This window comes from Lathyrus oleraceus, chromosome 3, assembly GCF_024323335.1.
Source record: "Lathyrus oleraceus cultivar Zhongwan6 chromosome 3, CAAS_Psat_ZW6_1.0, whole genome shotgun sequence".
In the NCBI taxonomy this organism is placed as follows: Eukaryota; Viridiplantae; Streptophyta; class Magnoliopsida; order Fabales; family Fabaceae; genus Lathyrus; species Lathyrus oleraceus.
The window spans coordinates 435,989,089-435,998,599 of NC_066581.1; positions in this window are offsets into that span (position 1 = coordinate 435,989,089).

The following is a 9,511-nucleotide window of genomic DNA, read 5'->3' on the forward strand; positions in this document are numbered from 1 at the left end:
TGAAGATCAAGGAATTATACCTCAGTGGTATGTCAACCACAAGCAAGCAAATCAAAGTTCAAATGAACTTAAAGCAACTTAGGTACCTGTGGAAACATCTAAACCAATCAGTACATAATTCAGACAACAATCAACAACAGTCAATATCAGACAGACAACCCAATATGCAACACATAAGCCATAAACACAAGTGACTTGTCCTCAAAGCCTACAAACAAGCAAATGTTAGCCAACAACAACAAGTGATCAAGCTCAAATGAAGGAGCAATATCAATCATGGAGATGCACCCTTGAACCTGAAATCACAACTCAAATGTAAGTAACAAACCACTAGGTCAAAGCCTAGGGTCAAAGGTGAAGAAAAAATTTAAAACAAGAGCTGAAATTCAACACAATGCAACTTCAATCACATATTAACATGTCCTAAAAAGGATCACATCAAAATCAATCATCAAAGGCATGTATCAAGCAAGAGAAGCCAAAGACAATTTCAAAGCTCATATGTGGACATCATGAATGAAAATTCCCAATCAAAACAAAAATGATTCAAATAATTCTGGAAAAATTCATGAACATTCAAAACATCCAATATGATCATCATACAAAAAATCAGAAGCATCCAAGATCATTTGGTATGGAAATTAAATGGTACAAGTTGAACAACCAAATGTGTGACACAAATTGTCACACCATGTTAACACAAGCATAAAACAGAAATGGTAATTGGGAAAAATACCAAACCAAGCCTACAACATCCAGCAATGTGTCTAAAATCATCATGTAAAATTTCATGTCCATTGGATTAAAATCAAGCATTTCATGATAGAAAGAGTAAGGCAATGTCACAAATGCACATGTGTTCAATCAACCTAGAGCAAATAAAATTCCAGCCAGGCACAACTTGCAAACTCATCATCATCAAAAACTAGACATCTCAAGGATCAATTTGCAAAAAATTAGGGATTAATTGGAGCATTTTTCATTTAGTTATGATTTTTACAAGTTGGAGAAAAAATGAAAAATCAAATGAAGCATGGCATGGCAAAGTGGAGGGAAAACATGAAAAATGGAATGAAGATTTGAATATTTGTCACGCGCTAGATTCGAACCCTGTATGCATTTAAAAATGAGGGCGCCAGGCCAAAACGACCTCGTTTCATTAAAACCCTAAGCCTGCGCAAATTTGGACGGTTCAAACCGACGTTATCTGCAAAGAACCGACACAATTTTTCCAGAATTCATGAATCTTCATCTTCTTCATGAGGAAGAAGATGAACACGATGAACTTCATGCATCAATTTTCCAGAAAATCCAGAAATGTCCAAAAATTCACAAAAACTATATCATTCAAATCCTTATTCCATGGTGAGCACGAATCAAACAACAATTAAGCCTAAAACATCAAGATCAAAGAGAACCATGCATGAACATTTTTGCATCTCAAACTTCAAACGCGCATATCTCAAAGAATACTACACAATTTCAATTGATTTTTAGCTCAGAATTCTCAGCAAACAAAGATCTACACAAACATACACATGGATTTGAGAATAAGTGAGATCGAATTTCCTACCTCTTGAAGAGCAGGTTATGGTTTTGCACAATCCAGCACTTGTAACGATCCAGATCACTTCCAGGATGCTTGTAGAGATGATTGATGGAGAAATTGAAGCTCAAACACGTGTGGATCTAGCTTAATTTGAAAACTCCATTGATGCATCCAAGCTTGAGCATGCACGAAATTGAGCAGAAAAACACAAGATGCACGTTCAATCTCACTCAAAACCACTTCATGATCATGAATTCACCAAGGAAATGAGTGTTTGTGTGAAGAATTTGGAAGTTCTTTGTGAGAGAAAAATTTGAGCAAAATTCTAAATCTAGATCTGAAAATGTGTGTTCTGAATGAAACAGTTGTGATTAAGCTTATATATGTCCTCTTAATCATTCTGAAATTAAGCTTAAGCCATGTTTAATTGGGATTAAAAAGAAATAAGGTGCATGCACAAATTTGCATTTTCACCTCATGCATGAGATGCACACGTGAACAGTGCACACCAAGGTCCAAATCCACTCAAAATCAATTTTTAAACTCAATGGTAATGGTAGAAAGTCCATACAATGCACCAATTTTAAATTTCCAATTTTCCCTCCAAAATTGACTTGAATATGCAAATGATCATGTGATAATATTTCATGCAATGTGATGGTTGGTTTGGAAACCTCATGACATGAGAAGAACAATGCAAAAAGAACCACTAAATTTGGAGTCTTGGTTCAAAAGATATGGCCATTTGAAGTTTCAAGCATACTTTGCAATGATTTGATCATAACTCCTTAACCATTCATCATAAATTCATGATCTTGGACTTTTTGGAAATGGGAGAGAGAGATATTCAACTTTCATGTTGGACAAAATTTCATTTGAAGCTTCTTTGATGATGCAAGATCAAGTTAAATTTGAACCAAAAAATTTCCATTTTGGGAAACTTTCAATTATAGGTCACTTTCCATTTTGGGAAACTTTTGATCTGACCTCAAATTCTTCAAGATATGCATTTGACATGATTAATAAGCCTCTTTTGAACATGAATGAGATGTTGAAACTCATTTCTCCACCTCCTAGCCCTCAATTGACTTTCTGGTTGACAGATGACTTAGAAGTGCCCTGATCAGCCTGAGCCTTAACCACTTGATGAAATGGCTCCAAAATGAACCCCTAGCTCTAATAAGCTCTTCAAAATGATCATGTGATCCACACCATCACCAAATATCTCATTTCTTTAAAGATCCCTGACTGGTAGAATGGCATTGATTAGGGTTGACCAGAGGTCAAAACCCTAATCCCAAGGAACCTGAGCATGAATTCTGAAACCTTTGAGGAGGACGCAACCATGATGATGACGACATATCCTTGCCAATAAGATAATGCTCAAACTCCTTGAAGGACCAAGAAACCCTAATTGAAGCACAAACCCTCAGATGGCTAATGATCAATTTATGAGACCCTCAGGCTTGGATCTCTTAACCTCTCTATCTTCTGAGAAAGACTTAGGAGGATGACTTGCTTGTTCTCACATGATATGCAATATGCAAATGCCTAATGCCCTAAAAAATGAAATGCAATATGCTAGACTAGTCCCAAGAGAGGAGGGCAAATTTTGAGGTGTTACAGCGAGCACACCTATCTATTAAACCCCCTGTTTCCCCCTTTCGTGAGTAATCTTCAGATAATAACACCTATTCTTGCAAAGAACATTCAAAACGGTTCCCATGGAGTATCATGGATGTTTGGGGTGCTAATACATTTCCCTTGCATAACCGACTTCCTTACCCATGTATCTTTCCCCCGAGTTTTATCGATGTTTTACCTTTCCTCCGGGAATAAAAAAAGTTTGATGGCGACTCTGTTGTATCTTTGGGCGTGCAATGCGCTCGGGTATTTTTCGCGTAGCGCCAACTGGCGATTCTGCTGGGGATTCACTCTTTAAGAAAGTCGAGCCTAGTTTTATTTGCTTTCTTCGTGTGTTTAGGTGTTTGCCTTTATTGCTTTACTCGCTTTATTTATGTTATTTATCGCATTATTTTATTGCTTTAAATATTCATATGCTATGTTTTGGATATTATCTGCCATATTACCTGTTGGGGTGGGATGATACTATGTGAGAGAAGCTTTACACCTGAGCTTGAGTATACACACATGATAGATTCATGGGTAATTGTGTCGGCCTGCGTTTTGTGTGTTGGGTTGTCATGAGAGCCACACCCATACTAGACTCACTTGAAAGTACTTTTGTCCTGTGAGAATTCACTACGGCAGGGTATTTTCATTTGACTCGATGACTCTGGGAGACCTTTTAGGGACCACCTTTGAGGATTAGTTCACACCTGTGAGAGGGCTATTGGGTTTTTATGCAGGAAACCAAGACCCTTCATACCATTGATCTCTTACATACGTCGGACCTTTGATCCTATATTGAGTTACATGGGCATGTTATTATCCAGACTTCTCATATCATGTCAGACTGTTGACCCTATATTGAGTTATATGCTGAGGTTACCCAGATTGTCCAGGTCATGTCGGACCTTTGGTCTTATATTATGTGATGTGGCCAGATTATTCAAAATCTCCAGATTATGCTGAACTTTTGAATCTATGATGTTGCATGCCATCTCTTCACATCAGGAAATTTACTTAGCATATGCATTCCTCCGGGAACATAAAAACCTTTTGCATGCATTCATGCATCATTGCATTTAATCGGACCAATGTACTCATCTTTACTTGGCCTTTTTTCAGAATCGCCACTTCCATCATAGCTGATTACCCGACAACTATCTTGAACTAGAAGCATGTCGCATATTACTATGGAAGAACTCATAAGAAATCAGGAAGCAATGAAGGTTGAGATCAACTAGCTGAAGACTCAGATGATCTTGATCATGGAGATTCTACAATCAATAATGAGGAAGGAAGGCAACTCCATGCCAACTGTTGTGTCAGAAGTGGTCACTCTAGTGAACATGCCTGACTCCACTCCACCTCAGGATCAGCCTTGTGGATTTCATCCATATCCCGTACCTCCCAGGGCTCCTTATCAGTGGCCATTTCCTATTCCCCGACCAAGGCAAAGGAACCCGATGACAAACCAGTATCCAAATCATCGGTGGAACTTCGCTCAACAAGGAAGACATGGACCAAGAAGGCCTCCAAAGCATTTTGATCCAGTGCCCATGTCGTATGGTTGACTTCTACCCCTGTTGCTTAATAGCTCGTTGGTGCAGTTGAGGGAAGTTAAGGCTCCTCCAACACCTCTTCACCCATATTATGATGTGAATGCTAGATGCGAGTTCCATCATAGGACACCTGGACACTCAATCGAAGACTGTAAGAGCCTCAAGTACAAGGTACATGATTTGATTTATTCAAAGGTCATTGTGTTCATACCGCAAGGCCTGAACGTAGTGAATATTCCCATGCCTCCTCAAGAGGGCACATCTACAATGTCGTGATTAGTACGAGTGGAAGCTAAGGTAACTATTAAGAGTCTGCATCGGTGGAAAGAATTTGTGAAGGATCTCCTTGAAGATTGTCATGTTATCTGCTACCAACTTTATGGTTTCTAGTCTGAGGATCTGAAGATAAGGCCGATTACGCCAGCAGTCACTAGTTTTGTTCAATCATGTTCATGTGTGATTTTCTTGATTTTCATTTGTAACATTCATTTGTAATAAACTCGTTTGTTTTTTAATAATAATGACATTGAAATGAATATGCATATTTTTGAATCAATCCATTCGTGTTCACTCATACTTTATTTTGTCAAAATCTAACTTTTGTTTGAGCAAAATCAAGAGGAGGATGATGAAATTGGAAAACACGAGATCACTGCATATATGCTTTTGAATAAGACTCGACTTATGATGTAAGGCATTGTTTCAAATCCCAAACACCAGAGTTATAAGGAAGTTAATCCCTAGTTTACCCCTTTGGGCCTTGTAGTAGGAGTTTCTTTCTTTAACACATAAAACCCTCAATTTTAAACCAGGGCAGGGTAGTCGTCAGCTAATTTGACCATGCGTTCAAATTCCAAAGAAAAAGAGGAGTGACCTATCTAAGGATCAACCATATTTTATCCCTCATAAGAGGTCAAGAACCACAAATTCCAAACGGTTGTCTGTCACCAACAGAGGAACGAGGCAGACACAACCCTTTCAAATCTAACGAACATATGTCACACGATTTGTTTCGACGAAAAAAAAGAAATAAGAAAACAAAAGAATAAAAGAAAGAAAGCCCGTTAAGTCGAAAACTCGAAAACGAGTGACTTAGGCAAAAATTAGGGCATCCCCGTGGATTGTAAATTTGAACCAATCCAGCAAAAATAGGGAAATGAAAAAACAGAGAGAGGAACCAAAAGAAATCCTCAACAAGAACAAATTTGTGTGGCTACCAAACTAAACAGAATAAGGGTGACTGATGCACCAAAAACCTCATTGGATCACTAATCACCACTTCAAAAAGAGAAAACCTTTTGGAAGATGAACGTTTGCGTCGAACTAGCTGAACGTAGGACTGAAGAACATCACGAAGAATGAGTGGGTTAAGATAGGTTTGAGCCTTATATCCTTTCTTTCTGAAACTATGAACCAGGCCACGTTACAACCCTCAAAAGACCTAATTGAAGCAGGATTTATTTCGAAAGCATACAGTCGGTACGACCATGTTAAAGCTGTCTCCTTAATGATTCGCGCATTGTTTGTGCTGATTGTAAGACCCTAATTTTGACCCTAAGATCCCTCATGGAATCATCTCATTGCTCATTTGCATTTGCCTCAAGGATCATAGCATCTTGGCTTCTTAACCCTATGGTTGGGACTTGTGTGAGTTGGTTTGAGACCACCAAGCGTGCTTGAATTGTATATTATTGCTTTTCTTATTTTTTTTACTAATCAAAAGCACAAACATATGTCACTAACTTTGTTTGTTTTGAAGCTTGAGCAATCATGTGATCCAAGGCTCCTATGCTCAATGAAGTGGCCAGATGAAGTTGAAAGCAAGCATGACAATGGTTCCCAAAGCTCTCAATCATCATATATGCCTCCCAAGTATCTAAATTTGTCAATTTTATCAAGATAAACCAAAGGGCTTGAGGATTGTTTCCCAAGGAAACCCTAATTCAACTGTGCACTGACTGTGTCTTGCTCATGAAGTAACCTCAACCCATGATCAAATAAAATCAAGGGAAATTATTTCATTCATCATTTTATGCATATATGAGCCCATGTGGGGGTCCTCAATCATTTATTCATCAAGATTTGAAGTTTGAACTTGAGAAGTTGATCAGTCAATTCATCTGACTATTTTGAAATCCATTGAGACCTAACTTTTAATGTGTTTGTCAAATGAAGATGACCCCAAGAGAAAAAATGTTCTTAAGAACCATATGAACATCTTTCATGTTCATCAAAAATTCATTTGAAAATTTGTAAGGTCATCATTACTTTCAAAACATTATAGGTCATTTTGATTGAAACCCTAATTTTGGGTCAACTTCCCAAGGACCTAACTCCTTCATTTTTTATGATTTTGAGGTGGGACCAAATGAATTGGAAATTTTAAGATGTCTTATTCAATTTTTATGTTGGACAAAATTTCATAATCCTAAAAGAAATACATGTGATAATACAAAACATTATAGGTCACTTTGGACCAAAGCCATTGAAATGTGAAAAAGTCCAACTTCAAGTGTCCATAACTTTCTCATCAAAAATCCAAATGATGCAAAATTTAAGTCCAAATTGATTTCCATAAAAAGATCTACAACTTTTATATTGTAGGTTTTGTCATTTGAAGCTTGCATCATTGAAACATAAGGGCTTGAAGTTGGTTCATTTTGGCAAAATTTCCATATACATGTTTTGTACATTGAACTTCATGGCCAATTTTCAATATTTTCCCAACTCCAAATGGATTTTTGTTCAACATAACATTTGTTCCTTATGCCAAGACCTTTCCAACCATTACCCACATGCTTATGTTTCAACTTTGCAAATGGCATTTTCGAAGAGGTGAAGTTTTGGTTTCAATTATGCATACCATGATAAAACTCCATGCACAAGCTTACACTTTGCAATCTGCACGCCCAATTTCATTTGGTTGATGTTTAGCACTCAATTTCCATTGCTTTTGGGCCTCACATGCGCCTGTACAGGCCCATGCATGGAGGACCCAACTTCACATGCACACGAGTTTCTTCATGCATTGCATCAGCCTTGGCTATAAATAGAATGCCTCACTCACTTCAAACTTCAACCTAAAGGCACCTGAAGCTCTGCACATTTGAATCCCTAACCCTCACTCAAAGGAATTCTGATTTTTCTCTCAATTTTTCAAGTTTAATTTTCAACTTCATTGGTTGATCTTTGACTTACAATTCCTTAGCCTAGCTTCTTTGTTACTTCAAGAGCAAGCTGTATTGAAGAATTGGAGTGGATCAAGCATTGAAAAGCTGCACTTCAAAGGTTGATTCTCCACCTGTTTTCATTCGAATCTCTTTGGATATTGAGCATTTGTTGTATTGGTTGGTACCTCTGAAGTCCTCATGTGAGAGGCAATTGATTTGTGCTTTTAATTTTCTGAATTGAGTAAGTTCAGATTGAACACCTTATTTTTCTATCTCAGATTTCTCTCTCTCTCTATAGGGATCTTGAGTGAAAACTAAGGTCACAGGGGTGATGTACATCACCCCAGCTTTCGAATGATGTATGGATCATGAATTTTGGTTGAGGTTGTAAAACCTGCAACTCTGGCCGGAAACAGTGAGGTTCATCGGAGAAAACGGTGGTTTCCACAACCGTCCCCACGTGGATGAGTTCCTGGCCCTTGGATCCATTGCTTCAGATCTAATCTTGGCTCTTGGTTTGATTGACTATTTTAAATGCTTTGTGCTCCGCTGTTGACTCAAGTGTTCCATGCGTGCGCACTCCCTGGCCGTTTGATGCGCCACGTCAATTAATGAACCAAGATCCAAGCGCTGTGGATTTTTGCTATTTTCTGAATTTCCATTTTAATTTCTTTTATTCCATTTTACTTTAAAAATTCATAACTTCTTTATTTGGAATCACAAAAATATGGGACCAATTGCAAAAAAAATCTCTTGAATTCTAGTTTCTAAAAATGATTTTTAATTATTTTTGTGATTCCATTTAATATTTTTGGTGAATTATTTCTTTTCTAGTTATTTTTAATTCATTTAAAATACTTTTCAATATTCAAAAATGCCAAAAATATTTTCTTAACATCTTTGGGTGATGATGAATCTATGAAAAACATTCTCATCAATTTCTTAATTGATTTGAGATTTATTTGAGATTTTAGTTCAATTATGTTATTTTTTCTTCATTTTTAATTGTTTAAAATTAGTTTCTGTTTTCAAAAAATGATGAAAATTTTTGTCAAACCTTGTTTGACCATATTAGACTTATGATGATCCAATTGGATTTTTCCAAGTTGATTTGAATTGGATTTTAAGTTTGACCTTTATTTGTTTATTTTAATTCAAGTATTATTTTAATTCCAAAAAATACCAATTTTTTTTTATTGTTTCTTGACTTCTAAGCTTCATCTCACTTCTGTTTACCATTGATTGAGGTTGATTCTATCCATGTTTGATCAATGTGTGTTGGTTATGTTATTTGAATTTCAATTATGTACATTCCATTTCCATCTTCTTCTTCTTCTTTTTCTTTTTGACCAATGAGTTAATGATTGGTGGTTAGCCTTGACATATGAGGGGCTTAACCTTCTTTGATTCAAATCAAATTCATCTTGGTCAAAAATCAAGTGAATTGCTTTGCATTATAGATAGGTTGCTTCTTGGTCAAGCAAAAAACCTAAATCCATACAAGGTCATTCTTCTTTTCTTTTGGCATGGCAAGTTGTAGGAGCTTGGCTTAATAGTCATGGTCTCTAACTTGTGTTAGTTGCCTATAGTTTTATTGACCGGCC